Here is a 16839-nt window from a genome sequence, read left to right as displayed (position 1 = left end):
ATGCAGGGTTTGGCTTTAAAACACTACTTCATAGCCCCTAAGCTGCTGTCAGTGCATTGACTTTACATGTGTTTTCACATATGCCCTGCTTTCTTTTAGTCAGTCAGATTTAATTACCATTTCTTGCTTTTCAGTGACTACGTAAAAGACAAACCGGGATAATCGTAACAAAATTCAAACGGGTTGTCCAAAACTACTGCTTCTAGCCCCATATAGCATTGGATCTGTTGTAAATATTCATTCTTTTCTTACTGATAGGACTTCAATTCCGTCCTCGGAACTGACACGGCCAGTATCAAACTTGCGCCAGCCAAAAACTCTCAGCTAAGTCCTACCCACAATGCCCCCCTCAGTCTCTTCAGATTTCGTTTGCAGCATTCCTCGTCAGACGTGCCAAGCCTTTCTCTCAAGCAAAGTGTAGCTTGTTTTGTGGTTCTTTGTAGTTTTATCGACTAATTACCTTTCCTTAGTCAGTTTTTTCTTCTAAGGTTATCTCTTGTTTCTAAACCCTGTATTTCCTGACTAAACCCTACCCACTACCTTGGTAGTTCTTTCGTACCATCGTTGGTACTAATCCTTCTCCCTACCTTGGGTAGGCCCTTTCTTTACCTTTTGGTATTTCTTAGTACCATTGCTGATGCTCCTTCCTAGCTATCTGTTAAAAAAAAAAAAAAAAAATTACGCTATCCCTCTTTACTATAACTTCTTGCTGTTGTTTTGGTAGCTATAGTTTTTGTTGGATTATAGTACTAGTGTGTTTTGTCGTAATTTCAGATAAGACTAAGCTTAGGTTCAAGCAGTCTGATAAGTGTGGACGTAAGATGCCCAACTCAGACGGTCATGCTCAGTGTGTTTATTGTTTGAGTGTTGACCACATTAATGTATCTTGTGATATTTGTTCTAGTTTCAGCAACCCTAAGTTGGCTGGATGTAAGAGCAAACTTATTCTGAAAGGTATGCTGAAATCACCCTTCTCGGAGGCTCTTTTTGGGATGGGAGGGTCTCACCACCTCCTAAGCACAGGGATGTGAAAAAAACATAGAAAATATGTCTGGAAGCCATGAGAATATGGCATTGGGCGATGGCTTCCAACCACTTTCTCATAGCAATGCACATTCCCAGGAGCTCCAGTCTTATTGCAGACAATCTGAGCAGGAACATTCTGATGCTTCACGAGTGGTCCCTCGATCCTATAATAGTGGCTCAAATCTTCCACTTCTGGGGCAGGCCTTGCTGCGACCTGTTTGCTTCACCCCTCTGAACAACAAATGCAGAAGCTACTTTGCCCTGATCCCCCTTCAGGGGGAGTCACCGAGGGATGCTTTGACACACGATTGGCCCCCGTGTCTACTGTACACCCCCCCCCCGTTTCCCTTCATCCCAACATTTCTACAGAAAGCTCAAAGGTTGAGAAGCAAAGTGATCCTCGTTGCCCCTTAATTGACCCCGTCAAGTGTGGTTCCCATTCCTATGGCCTCACCTGATTCACAGCCCGTGGATCCTGGATCAATCTCAAGGACTGCTGTCTCATCCTCAGGGACTGATTCACCCCAATCTCCACAGCCTCAAGCTCGCAGCTTGGTTTTTCCATTTCCGATGATTGCAAGGCTGCCTGATATTCCATCCCCTGTTTGCGAGATCTTTCTGGCTTCTCACAAACCATTCGCCAGAAAATTTTATTTCAGTAAGTGGACTAGGTTCTCTAGATGGGCCAAAAAACAAAACATGGATCCCTTTTCTATGCCTGTTCAGAAGATCCTACAGTATCTCACTACCCTGTTGCACCCAAGAACTTTAGCATCGATTACAGTACGTTTAGCAGCTACTGCAAATTTTCACAGTGGAATCGACAATTCATCTGTTATGTCAAAACCGACTGCACAACTCCTTCATGAAAGAAGTATTACATATTAAACTTCTCAAGCCTTCTATAGAGCCTTGAGACTTGACATTGGTGCTTCAGTCGTTAACAAGTCCTCCTTTCAAGCCTTCTAACTCATGTGATATAAAGTTTTTGTCTTGGAAAAAACTACTTCTAGTAGCCCTTACCTCAGCGAGAAGAATATCTGAGTTGCAGGCCTTGAGTGTCAAGAGACCCTACTTGATTTCCACAGGGAAAGAGTTTCTCTGCGTCCTAACCCCTCCTTTTTGCCCAAGGTAGTTTGTTTTTTACATCAACCAATCTATTGACCTACCAGATGTTCTTCATCTCACATTGCTGCAGTCCTAACACTTGGGTAGTCCGCTGTCCCAGTCGGCCAGAATACCAAAGTATAAGGCTGACGTCGGTCAAGGCGCATTTGTCTGACATCAGGACGTCGGGGTACAAATGCGCATGACCGACGTCATATCCTCAGTCTTTTTTGCCGCATGGTCCGATGCAGAAGCAGTATTGCGAGTGCAGGTTGGCGTTCTGAAATTTTCTGAAGTCGGAGTTTCAGACCGAATCAAAGTTGGCTAAGTACCCCGTTGGGGAATATTTTGTTTTTTTCTTGCCTCAGTATTTAACCGGATGTCAGAAAAAGTGAATAACTGTATTTCTTGTGGGAAACAGATACCTCATAGGGATTACCATACCTTGTGTATACCTTGCTTAGGGCCTGAGCACGACGTTGTTGGCTGTCGCTCTTGTGCTAGATTTAACAAACGCACTATTAAGAGAAGATTAGATTGTGCCAGGTTAGTTTTGGGAAGCGTGGTAATTACAACAGGCCGTGGGATGCTCCGACGCCCGCTTCGTCTAAAAAGCGCAAGGACAAAGCAGCAAAGCCTAGGTTGGAAGAACCGTCTGTCCCGGACATCGGTTCTTTAGAGGGCTCGGTGGAGCCGGTGGTTCTACCAGAAGTTCCTTTGGATTCTCAGGGAGAGACTTTACTGTTACAGGATGTGTCCTCTCAGGAGGTAGGCCAGGCTGAAGGGGCTTCTCAGGTAGCTGTTCTCCCCTCCCTTCCTAAGGTGGTTAGGCCCTCCCCTTCTGTTTCCAAAGCTTCTTCTAGAGGCAGGCCAGGGTTAACTTCAGTGGGGGTCTCCCCTAGTTCTTCAGGGTCTCTGCCTAAGAAACATATGCTTAAAATGGCAGAAGATTTGATTACTATGATTAGAGGTTCTATGCCCCCCCCTCATAAGAGGCCTAGGGTGGAACCTGAGCTTGAGAGTTTTGAGCAGTGTTCGCAGGCTTCTGAGTCTTCGGCTGAAGACTTGCAGGAGTATCCTCCTTATTCTGATTCTGATGTAGATGATTCTACTCCGCTTCTCCTCCTGAGGATTTTTCTTTTCAGAGACTCTTCATTCCATGAGGGAGCATTTTAAATGGGAAGGTCAAGATTTCTCTGATTCCAGGAAAAGGCCTGGCGAATTTTTGTTTCTACCCCAGCATAGGCCTTTGGCTATACCTCCTGTTCTGGATGTGGTAGAAGATGTTTTTGCAGAGGCTTCCCTGAACCCTGATTCTTTGCCTCCTGCCCCAGTTAAACCGGATAGGTATTATAGGGTGCCTGAAGCTCATAAGTATCTTTTAAGAGTCCTAGGGCAGACCCAGAAACTGTTTCTCAGGGCCCTAAAGGTGTTAAGGCTTCTGTTGTTAAAAATCCTGTTCCTTCTGATAAAGAGGCAAGGGCTTTGGATAGATGGGGAAAGAAGGTGTATACTTCTTCCACTTTAGCCATGAGGGCTTTGAATTGCCAGTTTCACATGTTGAAATACCAAAATTATCTCCTTTCACAATTGAAGTCTAAGGTAGATGCTCTGGCGGAAGGTATTGAGTGCAAAGAGTTGCAGGATTTAGTTCATGTTTCTGAACAGGTGGGTAAGCATTCCTTGCAATGTGGTTTTGATGCTGTACAGGCCTCTTCGAGGGTGGCAGCCACTGGTGCTGTTCTTCGCAGGCACGCCTGGTTGAGGGATCAGAATTTAGCTGAGCATGTAAAGACAAGGATTTTAGATGCTCCTTTACAATCTGATGTGTTATTTGGTGCGCCTGTGGAAGCAGTTTTAAAGAAAATGGAGGACAAGGCTAAGTCTATGCAGACTGTTAAAGATTTTTTGCAGGTTCAGCCTCCGAAGTTTAGTAGAAATTGGCCTTCTAAGGGGTGGACATATCCTTCTTATGATTCTCAGTCTAGGGGTAGATCTAGACGTGGTAGGGGCAGAGCTCAAGGTTCTTTTAGGCCTAGAACAGGGAGTTCACCTGCCCAGTCTTCTGGTGAGGGCAGGGGTCAGTCCTTTCGTAAGCAGACCCAATGACCTGCCTTTTCAGCTGCCAGAGCCTTCTCGTCTGGCAGCACCTTTGGGAGGAAGGCTGGCACTTTTCAAAGAAAATTGGAGTGTTATTACCCAGGACAGATGGGTATTGGATATCGTTCACCACGGTTACAGGTTTTATTTCCATACTTTGCCTCCTTTCAAAGGCATGCCAGACATTCCTCCTATACAAAGAAAAGAGGCTCTCAAGCAAATTTCTCTGTTACTCCAGATAGGGGCCATTCAGCCGGTTCCTGTGCCAGAAAGGGGCCTAGGATTTTATTCTCGCCTGTTCCTAGTACCAAAAAAGGGGAACACGTGGAGACCAATTTTGGATTTGTCTATCCTCAACACTTATCTGGACATTCCCAAGTTCAAAATGTTGACGTTACAACAGCTTTTACCTCTGCTGGGCAAAGATCACTGGATGGTAACTTTAGATCTCAAGGAGGCTTACCTTCATGTGCCTATCAGACTCAGTTGCAGGAAGTATCTGCGTTTCGAGCTGGGAATTCCCATTATCAGTTCTCTGCATTGCCCTTTGGCTTATCTACTGCCCAGAGTATTCACAAAGTTCTGGCTCCAGTCGTAGCTTTCTTCAGGCTAAAAGGAATACAAATCTATCCTTACTTGGACGACTGTCTGATTCTGGCTCAAGAAAAGGACGAGCTTCTTCAGCATCTGGAATATGTGATAGCAGTGCTAAGATGCCTGGGGTATTCTGTGAACGAAATAAAGTCCAGTGTAGTACCCTCTCAAGACATGTGCTTTCTGGGTGTGAGACTGAATACAGCAGCCCAGATGGCCTTTTTAACCCCGGACAAACAAAAGAATCTTTCCCTTTACTTCCATCAACTATCTCTTCAGTCCGGGCTGACTGCAAGGACAGTCCTTCAAGCCTTAGGGTTCATGGCATCTTGTATTCTGGTGCTTCCCAATGCCAAACTGCATATGAGGAAGCTGCAATGGTATCTAAAAATGTATGGACACAGCACTGCCAGGATTTGGACACTGTCATTCCAATAATACCTTGCATTCAAAAGGAATTTTTGTGGTGGGCTCAGGAATGTCACCTAAACAAGGGACTCTCTGTGACCCGGCCAGAGGCGAGTCAGATTCTAACGACAGATGCCTCAGACATAGCTTGGGGAGCTCATCTGAATGGAAAGTGGATACAAGACAAGTGGCCTGCCAGACTACAGCATCTACATATCAACATGAAGGAGATGTTAGCAGTCCAGTTTGCATTAATGGCTTTCAAGGAGTTACTTCTTCCAGGGCAGGTGTTGATTCTAACAGACAACACAACTGTCATGTGGTACATCAACAAGCAAGGGGGAACACATTCTTATCCTCTATGCAGGCAAGCAATGATTTTGTGGGAGACTGCGCTCAGCTTGCAGCTAAATCTTCAGGCAAGGTTTCTGCCAGGAGCACAGAACTCCTTAGCAGATGTGTTAAGCAGGCAAATCATGGATCCCCACGAGTGGAAACTGGATCTTCATGTATTTCAAAATTGACAGTGTCATGGGGAACTCCAGACATAGATCTGTTTGCTTCTCCACTAAACCACCAGCTGCCAAAGTTTTGCACAAAAGGTTTCATCACACAGCTTGGAAAGTGGATGCTCTTTCGTTCAGTTGGGAAAATCTTCATGTGTATGCCTTTCCACCTCTGCCTCTCCTCCCAAAGGTACTCCTAAAGGTCAGACAAGACAAGCCAAGGATGATTTTGATAGCTCCAGATTGGCCTCGGCAACACTGGTACCCATTACTGAGGAATCTGGTAAGGAAGCCTCCATGGCCTTTACCTTTAATTCCACACCTTTTGTCTCAGAGGGACGGTCATCTACTCAATGTCAAGCTTCACTCTCTTCATCTAACAGCCTGGCATATTCTGTTTTGAACCACAGCAGGTCTCAGCTTCCTCAACAAGTTTTGAACGTGATTATGGAAGCCAGAAGACCTAGTACACGTAAAGTGTATGCAGAAAAATGGAAGAGATTTTTATTTTGGAGTGCAGCAAAGGATTTGGATGTTTCTGAGCCTAATTTGAGTGTGGCTCTTCAATATCTTACTGAGTTATTGGACAAAGGTTTGTCTTTCTCTTCCATTAAGATTCATGCTGCAGCAATTTCAGCTCACTATAATTGTGACCCACCATTGTTTTCTCATCCTTTGTTCAAGCAATTTCTTAGAGGGGCAAAGAATGTAAGACCCCCACGTAGAGCTCCTACTCCTGCTTGGGACCTCAATTTTGTGTTGGAGAAACTTACTCTACAACCTTTTGAGCCTGCGGCTACTGCTGAATTGAAATACTTGTCATGGAAGACTGCTTTTTTGTTGGCCATTACTTCTGCAAGAAGGGTTTCTGAATTGCAGGCCCTTATGGCGGTTGAGCCTTTTTGATTTTCCATAAGGATAGGGTATCATTACGTACTAATCCTTCCTTTATGCCTAAGGTGGTTTCTAGTGTGGCTTTAAACCAAACTATTCATTTGCCTACTTTTTATGCAGATCCCCAAAATAGGGTAGAAAAGATTTTGCACACTTTAGATGTACACAGGCAGTTGCGTTATTATTTAAGCAGGACTAGGGATTTTAGGCAGTCTCAGCAGTTGTTTGTTTCTTTTGCTTTGAGTTCTCAGGGCAAGCCTGTGTCAAAACAAACTATATCTAAGTGGATTGGGTTTTGCATTGCATTCTGTTATTCCCATCATGGCAAGGAGATTCCAGCTGGGATTAGGCCTCATTCCACTAGGGCTACTGCCACTTCAACAGCATTTCTAAGGGGTGGCAACTAAGGATATTTTGGAGGCAGCTACTTGGAGTTCAGTGCATACTTTCTCCAAGCATTACCACCTTCCTCTCTTTTCTAAATCCAGGGCTGGTTTTGCCACTGCTGTGTTGCAGGGCATTTTGGCAGCTCCTGCTTCATTATAGTTTAGCCATCCTCCCTTACCTCTGCTTTGGGATTCTACCCAAGTGTTAGGACTGCAGCAATGTGAGATGAAGAACATAGTACAGTTTTGTACCTACCATAAATGTAGATGTTCGAAGATCCACATTGCTGCAGTCCAATTTACCCTCCCTCCTTCCCCTCTGTGTTTAGGGGTGATTGTGTGGGTGGGGTTCTATTTTTGTAAATTTGTATATATTGTACATATATTAGGTACAGGAGTGTTTGGTGTTTTTTGGTTTTGGCCTTATCTTTTTAGGGTCTTCTGACATCTGGGGCAAGAAAAGACTGAGGATATGACGTCTGTCATGCGCATTTGTACCCTGACGTCCTGATGTCAGACAAATGCGCCTTGACCGACGTCAGCCTTATACTTTGGTATTCGGGCCGACTGGGACAGCGGACTACCCAAGTGTTAGGACTGCAGCAATGTGGATCTTCGAACATCTACATTTATGGTAGGTACAAAACTGTACTTTTTCTTTTCCCACCATTCAAATAGAGGGGAATACCTTCTGCATACCTTCAATGTTCATAGGCAACTTCGTTTCCACTTGGACAAAACTAAATCTTTTAGGACAACGGATCAATTGTTTGTAGCTTTTGCAAGACCCAGAATGGGTAAGCCTGTTTCCAATATGACTATCTTCTTGGCTCAGAAACACCATCACTTTCATCTACCATCAAAACAGTGTCCTTGTCTTCCAAAAATAAAGGCTCACTCTACTAGATCGATAGCTACCTCAGAGGCTTTTCATTCCAGAGCCTCTATGGATGATATCTTCGCAGCAGCCACTTGGGCAAAACCTCATACCTTTATCACTCATTACAAATTGGATTTGGCCTCCAGTGGAAGAGCATCTTTTGGTTCTGTGGTGCTCAGGAATGTCCTTCCTTAGGGCCACCCAGGACTTGAGTAGCTGGGGACTCTGTCCTATCAGTAAGGAAAGAATGAGGATTTACAACATCGGATAAAGTTGCCTTACCATAATGTTCTGTCTGTTGTAGATCTTCATTTGTTCATTACTTCCCACCCTCCTTCCCCCTGCCTGGACTCCTGGTGGACTTTAGGATCTCCTTATTAGTTAGGGTATTTGCTCAGACAGAGCCTCCTACTATCACTATTAATTCTTTTATACTATAAGGGAGGGCAAACTCTATCTGAAAAGATTGAGGGGGGCATTGTGGGTAGGATTTAGCTGAGAGGTTTTGGCTGGCACGAGCGTGGTACCGGATGTCTTTTCCGAGGACGGAACCGATGTCCTGTCAGTAATGAATGAATGAAATGAAGATCTACAACACAGATGGAACGTTATGGCAAGACTTAACTTCTTTTTTTTCCATCCTATTTCATCTGTCAAAGTGGAACTACTGGAAAACTTTGATACAACCAGACATAATCACCCAATGAAAAGGTAGTCTTCTATACCCCAGCCTATCACTCCGGATGTTTGGGTTCTGATCCCATAAAGACCCTTGTTTTTAGTGGATGTGATACAGATACAGGACACCTACTACCAGAAAATCATATACAACCAAGTGGAAAAGATTCTCTATTTGGTGCCGCAAACACAGACTGGAACCACTTATCTTAAGTCCTCACTGTACTTGAGTATCTCTGTGATTTGCATTCTGGGTTGGCCTAGTCATCCTTTAAAGCCCATTTGTTTGCCATTGGTGCCTGTTGATCCTCCTCGCATGTCCAGAACAGAGGTCAGGCTCTTCATGTAAGGATTCTTGCACCTTAAGCCTCCAAGAAAGCCAGTTATTCCACCATGGGATCTTAATTTTGTTCTGCAAAAGCTTACTTTACCCCCTTTCGAAACAGCCACTTCTGCCATATTAAAGTTCTGCACATTGAAAACTGTCCTACTGGCTCTAATCTGTGCATGCAGTGTCTGAACTCCCCTGCAGGCACATGTCTACTCCTTCCTTTCTTATTTGCCAAAGAAAAACAGTAACACTTAAGACTAAAGTAGTGATTGAACTGTGTCTCAAGCAATTTATCCACCTATTCTTTCCCAACTCTCAAAATAAGGGGGAAAGAGTCTTAAATACTCTAGACATTCACAGGCAGCTGAGGTTCGATTTGGACAAAACAAAGACTACCAATTTTTTTTCATGAATGGCAAGCTGGGTCAACCAGTCTTGAAGCAAACTATTGTATTCTGGATATCAGAGGCCATCTCCTGCTACTTGTAGCATGTTAATTCTTTGCCTTCTTGCCTTACTTGGGCAGTTGCCTCATCTGGTGCCTTCCATATAGGATGTTGATGCTGGGTCCATCTTGGAAGCTGCCACTTTGTCCTCTGTGCACACCATCACCAAGCACTACAAAACTGGTGCTTCTCCAGATCTATGCTTGCTTTTGACAGATCAGTACACTCTGGTCTGCTGGACAGTTACTCTTCTATAGCCATCCACCCAGCTTTTCTATTCTCTCCAACTGTGGGAATCCTCCTGTTATGAATACTGCAACACTGATTTAATTTAGGACATAGTACACACAGTACAGTTGTGTAAGAAATTACCATAACAGTAGATGTCTTGCTGATCATTGTTGTAGTATTCCTTCCCTTCATTTTTCTCCTCTACTTGCCTGCGGATTGCACATATATCCCTTCTTGTGGGTATTTCCTACTTTTTTGAGCTACACTCCTCCTAGCTGACCAGTTTCCTCTGTTTTCAGGCTGCTGACTTTGAGATAGTCAGAGGATCTCATGCATATGTCCACCTTTGTACCAGACTGTCACGAGCGGAGGTCACATGTTGGATGTATGCCCTCAGAAGGTAAGGCTTTGGTACTCCAGCTGGTCATTGGTGATGTAAACCCATCTGTTATGATGCAGCAGTGATCAGGACATTTACTGTTAATGTAAGTTCTTACAGAACTGCATTTTTTTCATGCTTTCAGATCCAATGGCACTTTAGAGGAGTCTTCATGGTTGTCAAGAGAAATATTACCTCTGTTCAAAGTCTGAGACTCGCCAACAGAACTTAGTCCCCATGATGACTATGTAAGATTCCTTGGTGAGCTGCAAACATCCTTCAGTAAACTGGGACATCTATACATCCAGTGTGTTATATCTGCCCCCAAATTCGTAGAATTAATAATCAAATTCTCTTGAGCAGTTGGTAAATAAACCTACTTGAAGATACCGGATTATAACAAGTATAACCACCTCTTGCACTGCTGTACTAGTAGCTCTTTCCCTAGTGAAGTCTGGCTGTAAACCTGTGACCTTCTCTTTTAAACTCTCAAAAGCTACTAGAGCAATCCACACTAAATGTAAGAACCACAGCCTACACTGTGACAGAATATCAAAGTTAATATACGACTATACTTCCTGACTTTAGTACAATGCATAGAGCTAGCAGTCCCTACCAGAACCAAGCATCACAGAACATTCAGTAACAAACCATCCTTGTGGTACACCACCATAAATAAACTGCAACAAAAGAAAAACTCCTTGAAATATTTAGTGGATCTAAAGCCCCTCTTCTCAAGGGTAATATCACAAGCATTACAAAAAATGAATGTTATCAGGTCCACTAAAAAAAAAGATCTGTGAATTTAAGCTAGCTTTTGAAGCCAAAGATCAAAAAATTCACTGAATTTATTAATAATGACACACCGACACTTCCTCTTCTGGGCCAGTACATGTCACCAATGTCCTTGTAAACGAATGAGCTAACTTCACCTCCAACTGTTTCTATTCATAACCCCAAAATATCCAAATCCCTTATTCTCCCATATATATCTAATGATTGTTTACTGGAAGTGCTAAACAAGACCAAAAATACTTCCTCCATGAGACCCAACAACTTGCTTGGTTGCTTCCTTTTTTAATTTCTCCCAAGTCTTTTGGGTTTCTAATACCACAATGGGGAATGGACCCCATTCATGAAATTAATATTGTTTCAAATCTTCCATGTCAGCCAGAAGTACTCTTTGCAGCACCCGCATTGCCCAGTAATGACTACTCCTGCAAATACATGTATTGGTAACATATTTAAGTATGATTTGTAAATTCTTTTTTATGAGATGTTGCTCCTACTACTGTTTGGGTATCATCCTTCCACATTGCTCTCATTTCTGCCTGGAAATCCTGGTATTTTATGCCTTTGTGTCTCTCTCTATGCAAGACACTGTGGTCACTGTGTAACAATTTGAATGATCAGTGCTACTTTTTTCTTCTTTTTATGAACTGCTATATCTGGTTTTCTCTCCTCTGTTTTTTGAATTGGTGGTAATGGGTGTTCCCATATTATATAAACTTCATTTTCTTTGTGGCTGATGTTTCCAGTGTTTTTCATCTACCTCAATATTATGTTTGCACAATCCCCAGTGCAACAGTTTTGTCTCATTATTAAGCCTTTCAGTGTAGTCCTCTTGCTATTAGACTATCACAGCCAGCAACAAGATATGCAACTGTTTCCAATTCTGTTTTATAAAACCTACATTTTTCTGTTTTCCCACATGTTCAATGGACTTTGTAAACCAATGTGTTCATAGTCCACTGTCTTGGTCAGCTAATATTAACCTTTCATCTTATTGTTTAAATTCACCTCTCCTTAACCATTCCCATGTTTAGTCTTGATTAACATAAGGTTGTTTCAAGAGATGTCCTATTCCTATGTTGCAGTCTTCATACCGTGGAATTTACCGCCTCAGGCAACCCAACGTTGGCTCCTACACAAAAGCTTAATCCTGGCTGTTTTTTCTCTCTTATGTACACTTTAGCTTGGTAGCTGTAGATTCCCTTTTAGCCAATGTCTGAGAAAAAGAGCAAATGTAATTGCGGGTGTCAGATACCGCACAAAGACTCTCATGAGCAGTGTGTGTTTTGTTTGGGTAAGGAGCATGACCATAAGGCCTGCTCCATTTGTCAGTCATTCGTGCCAAAGACCCTACGCAGCTGGCTGGCTGCACTAAATTTGTATTTGGAAAATCAAAGATTAAAACACCTCACACTCAGGATGGATCCCGAGTTGGCTGCCCAGGCCGAACAACCGAGGAAGTAGGCAGAGGGTTTCTAGGCCTACTCCCAATGCTGCTCTGCCATCGGATGTCCTGCCAGCCATCGATATAGGTGCCGAAGGACACCCGATTACTCGCTCAGCTTCGGTTCCTCTGGAAGAGGCCATTCCTGCAGCTACGGAGAGTATGTCCGCGGAGTTAATCCAGATGCCTACCACAACAGACATCAAGGGGGAACCATTACTTGGTCGGTTGACCGACCTCTCCTACTCCAGCCAGGCCTCTGTCTGTCTACCCCAACACCAACAAAGAAAAACAAAAAACTAGATACTTGAGCCCTACACCTCAAGGTACTCCAGATTGGCAGTAGTTTACCAATTCCTTAATGCAGACCTTTATGGCTCTTAACACCCACAGGCCTTGCACCTGCCAACATTCCTGTGCTGAGCCCCAGGCCAGCCTCTGCTTCCTCCTTACTTTTAGCCACTATTCAACAGAGAGTAGAAGAACCACCTGACCAGTCCCACTCCTCTTCTGAGGAATCAGTTTCCTATGTCTCTCAAATTGTCTCTCCTGTGGATTATTACTCCCCAGATGGACTCTATTGAAGGAGATTCCCCACCAGAGGATATTACTTTGGAGAAACTATTTAAAAAAATCAAAGAATACTTCAAGTGGGATACTACCTTAATGTCAGATACCTAGAAAAGCTATTTTGAACTGTTGTAACTTGAGTCTCCCTCTCCTTCAGCTATTCCTCCTGTGCTTCCAGCCTTCCTGGATGCCTTTAACTCCGTCTCCAAGAATCCACATTCTCCTGCCCCTAAAAGGCCAGATAGGTTTTACAAATTCCTGATGACCAGAAGTTTCTGGTAAAACCTTCTCTGGCTGACTCAGCAGTTATTGCTGTGTCCCCAGGCATGCAGTCTAGGCAATTACCTTCTGCTTCACTTTTGCCAAAAGATAAGGACAGCAAAACAGTGGACAGAATGAGTAAGAAGTTATACACCTCCTCTACCCTGGCCTTCAGGGCTATCAATTGCCAAACCCACATGGTTAAATACGCTCTGGACCTGGTCTCCCAAGCTTCCACCTTGCTGGCTTCTACCCCAGACTGTCCAGCCAATGCTGACATTGCATCTAAACTGTAGCTACACAAGTAGCCAGACACTGTTAGGTGCAGTTATGATCCAGCAGAGGCCTCAACCAGGTTTGCTGCCTTGTGCAGATACTCCTGGCTTTGCTTGCAACCTCTACCAGAGGATTCTAAATCCAAAATCATGGATACTCCACTGGACCACAATCTTTTATTTGGAAAAAATTCTGCAGAACTTTTCAAAAACTTACAAGAGAAAAGCAGAGAACCGCAGGACATTAAGCATCTGCTGGTGTCTCCCTTCCCTAGATAATACAGGAACTATCCAGCAAAAACATCCTTTGTCAGAAGGCCTTACTCCAGCCCCCCCCCCCCCAACTGTCAGCCCCCAGTCAAACAGCCCTTTCCCAGACAGAGTGGGCCCCTCTTCAGCATGGCTGTCCTGCTCAACTGCCTTTGTCCACCAGCCTTACCCACTGCCTTCCCTTCTGGAAAACCATCACCTCAGATCTTTGGGTTCTTTCCATCATCCAAAAAGGATATTTTCTATCCTCGAAGGAAAAACCCAAACCAAAAAGGATTCCTTTCCCTCCAAAACATCAACTTCGTCTATTCTCTCTCATTTTGAAAGAACTCTTAATTTTAGGAACCAATTCCTTCAGGACAGGAAGGACAAGGCTTCTATTCCCATCTTTTCTTCGTTCCAAAAAAGAATGGCCCTTGGAGACCTGTCCTGGACTTATCCTATCTGAACCTGTTCCTAAAGGTTCCCTCCTTCAAGATGCTCTCCCTTCAGACTCTTCTACCCCTTATCCCCTCCCAAGTCTTTATGGTCACTGTAGACCTAAAGGATGCTTACCAGCACATTCCTATCAGGCTGTCCCACAAGAACTGTCTGCGCTTCACTGGCTACTTTTCACACTTTCAGTTTACAGCCTTACCGTTTGGCTTGTCTGTGGCTCCCAGAGTTTTTACAGAATGCTTGGCCCCAGCCATTACATATTGCAGAACCACGGGAGTACAAATCTGCCCCTACCTGGATGACATTCTCATTGTGGCAGAATCAGAGTCCACCCTACAAACCCATCTCAAGTTTACTATCTCTCTTTCACAACTTGGTATTCCCCCTAAACCTTCAGAAATCCTCTCTTCTTCTTCAACAGGACAAAGTTTTCATAGGCTGCAGGATCAGAACAGACCTAATGAGATCCTTTCTCCCACCCAAAGTGCAGTCCCTCCACCCATTTTCAAAGCCTACTTTCAGAATCTCATCCATCTGCAAGACAGTTTCTACAAGTTCTAGGTCTCATGGTGGCTGCTATTCTCATGCTCCCATTAGCAAGGATGCAAATGAGAAAATTCCAATGGTACCTAAAGAATGTGTGATCTCAGAGCCAACATCCACTAGACAAACTTATTCCCCTTCTGCCCTGTTTAAAAACAGAGCTAAAGTGGATTCAGCAAATTTCACAGAACTAGGGCATTCCTCTGCTTCTCTCTCCCACCACTCAATCCATGCACACAGATGCATCAGACCTAGGGTGAGAGGCAACGTTACAGGACTTCAGGGTACAACAGAGTTGGACCCCTGCCCTGCAAAAGTAACGCATCAATTTCAGAGAAATGACTGCTGTCTTGCTGGCTCTCAAAGCCTTTCTTCCCATCTTGCAACCAGTGATGCTCCACATTGTGACAATAAAACTGTCATGTTCTATCTCAACAAACAAGGGGGGACAAAGGCATACCAGTTATGCCAAATAACCCCACAAATCTGGCAGCCAACCACAACCTTTTCTTGCAGGCCTCTTACATCCACTCTCAGGAAAACGAACAAGCGGATTTGCTCAGCAGAACATCCTCTCTACAATGTGAATTAATGTTGCACAGGGATACCTTCCTAGACATCATCCGCCAGTGGGGCACACCTAAAGTGGATCTGTTTTCCTCCTCCCAGAACAGACTAAACAAATTCTGCACAAGGGATCACACTCCACTAGCCTGGCGAGTGAATGCCTTTAGCTTTCCATGGAAGAGAATGTTCCTATACGCCTTTCCTGTAATAGAAAAGGTCCTTTTGAATGTCAAGAAGGAACAACCAAAAATCTTGCTGGTGACTCCCTGTTGGCTAAGGCAATACTGGTTCCCCCCTTCATTCCCTAGCCAGGGACAATCATCACAAGTTACCCCACAAGGTGGACTTACTAATGCAACAAAAGGGATCTCGCATTCACTCCCAGATGTCCTTGCTACACCTAACACATTGGGTGATCAACTTCTGATCCCTTTCAGACAACACTACTCAGAGGACATGCTGTCAGTCTTGAGGGAAGTCAGGAAACCAACTACTAGAAAAAAACTGGTCTAAATGGCAGAGATTCTCAAAATGGTGTTCCCTTAAGGACAGGGACCCTTTTCAGGCAGATCCTTCACTTGTCCTTATCTCTGTATGTGAGCTCATTAAGGAAGGACTAGCATACTCTTCAGTGAAAGTCCACCTTTCTGCCATTTCAGACTGCTTGCCTTTACAACCACCACTGCTTTCCAGACTGGACGTTAAATTTTTCCTGAGAGGGATCTTGCATGTCAGACCACCAAGAAAACCCATCCCTCCTCCCTGGGACCTCCGTTTTGTGCTGGAAAAACTCACCTCATCTCCTTTTGAGCCAGCCAGCACAGCTTCTCTACAAATGTGCACATGGAAAACAATTCTTATAGCGGTCATTGCCTCTGCTAGAAGTGTCTGAACTACAGGCCCTTATGGGGCCTATCTGCCTTAAACCACCTTCCACAATGACAGGGTGACCTTGTGCACAAACCCTTCCTTCATGCCCAAAGTGATGAACGAACTATCCCTTAACCAGTCCATTCACTTGCCTACCTTCTTCCTCTCTCCAGCTAATAGCGCAGAGCGGATCCTTCATTCCCTAGATATGCACAGACAACTGAGATTCTACTTGGACAAAACACAGTCCTTCAGAAAATCTGACCAACTCTTCATCTCTTTCCACCCCAGGGCTCTGAGTAAGGCAGTCTCCAAACAAACCATTTCCTGTTGGATCAGGAAATCCATTCTGTTCTGCTGCTCACATCCTGGCAAACAATTGCCTCAAGGAGTTAGGGCCCATTCCACTAGAGGCATGGCTACCTCCAAAGCCTTTCTTAGAGGGCTGGACACAACCTCTATCATGGAAGCAGCTACCTGGTCTACAGTTCACACTTTCATAAAAACCGCAAGCTAGACAGGGTCTCTTGGGCCAGAGCAGGATTTGCCAGGGCAATCCTGCAGGGATTCTTGGAATACTCTACCTTTGCCCCCTCCCTTCACTCCTCCTAAGCAGTGGTACTCCCACAGTATGAATATTGCAACATAGGAATAGAAGGACATAGAATAGTTGTGTAAAATGTTACCTTAACCATAGATGTCCTTGTCTTTCATGTTGCAATATTCCTTCCCACCCTCCATACCCCCCTTTTTTTCTATCTCTACTGAATGATTGGTCTTTTGACTTCTGTATCCACTCCCTACAGGCTAATCTGTACAACCCTTCCAGGGACATTTGCTCCT

At 44.2% G+C, this 16839-nt stretch overlaps 1 protein-coding gene across 5 annotated transcripts in view; it reads left to right on the top strand.

Annotated features, from left to right (window-relative positions):
- LOC122809699 (zinc finger CCCH domain-containing protein 13-like) overlaps nucleotides 1-16839 on the top strand; it is a 1891555-nt gene that overhangs the window by 432046 nt on the left and 1442670 nt on the right. The window lies entirely within an intron of this gene.

Source organism: Protopterus annectens, chromosome 1.part1 (genome assembly GCF_019279795.1).
Source record: "Protopterus annectens isolate FY-2018-M chromosome 1.part1, PAN1.0, whole genome shotgun sequence".
In the NCBI taxonomy this organism is placed as follows: Eukaryota; Metazoa; Chordata; order Ceratodontiformes; family Protopteridae; genus Protopterus; species Protopterus annectens.
Note: the sequence above shows the minus strand (reverse complement) of the source record. Positions and strands in the feature narration are given on the sequence as shown.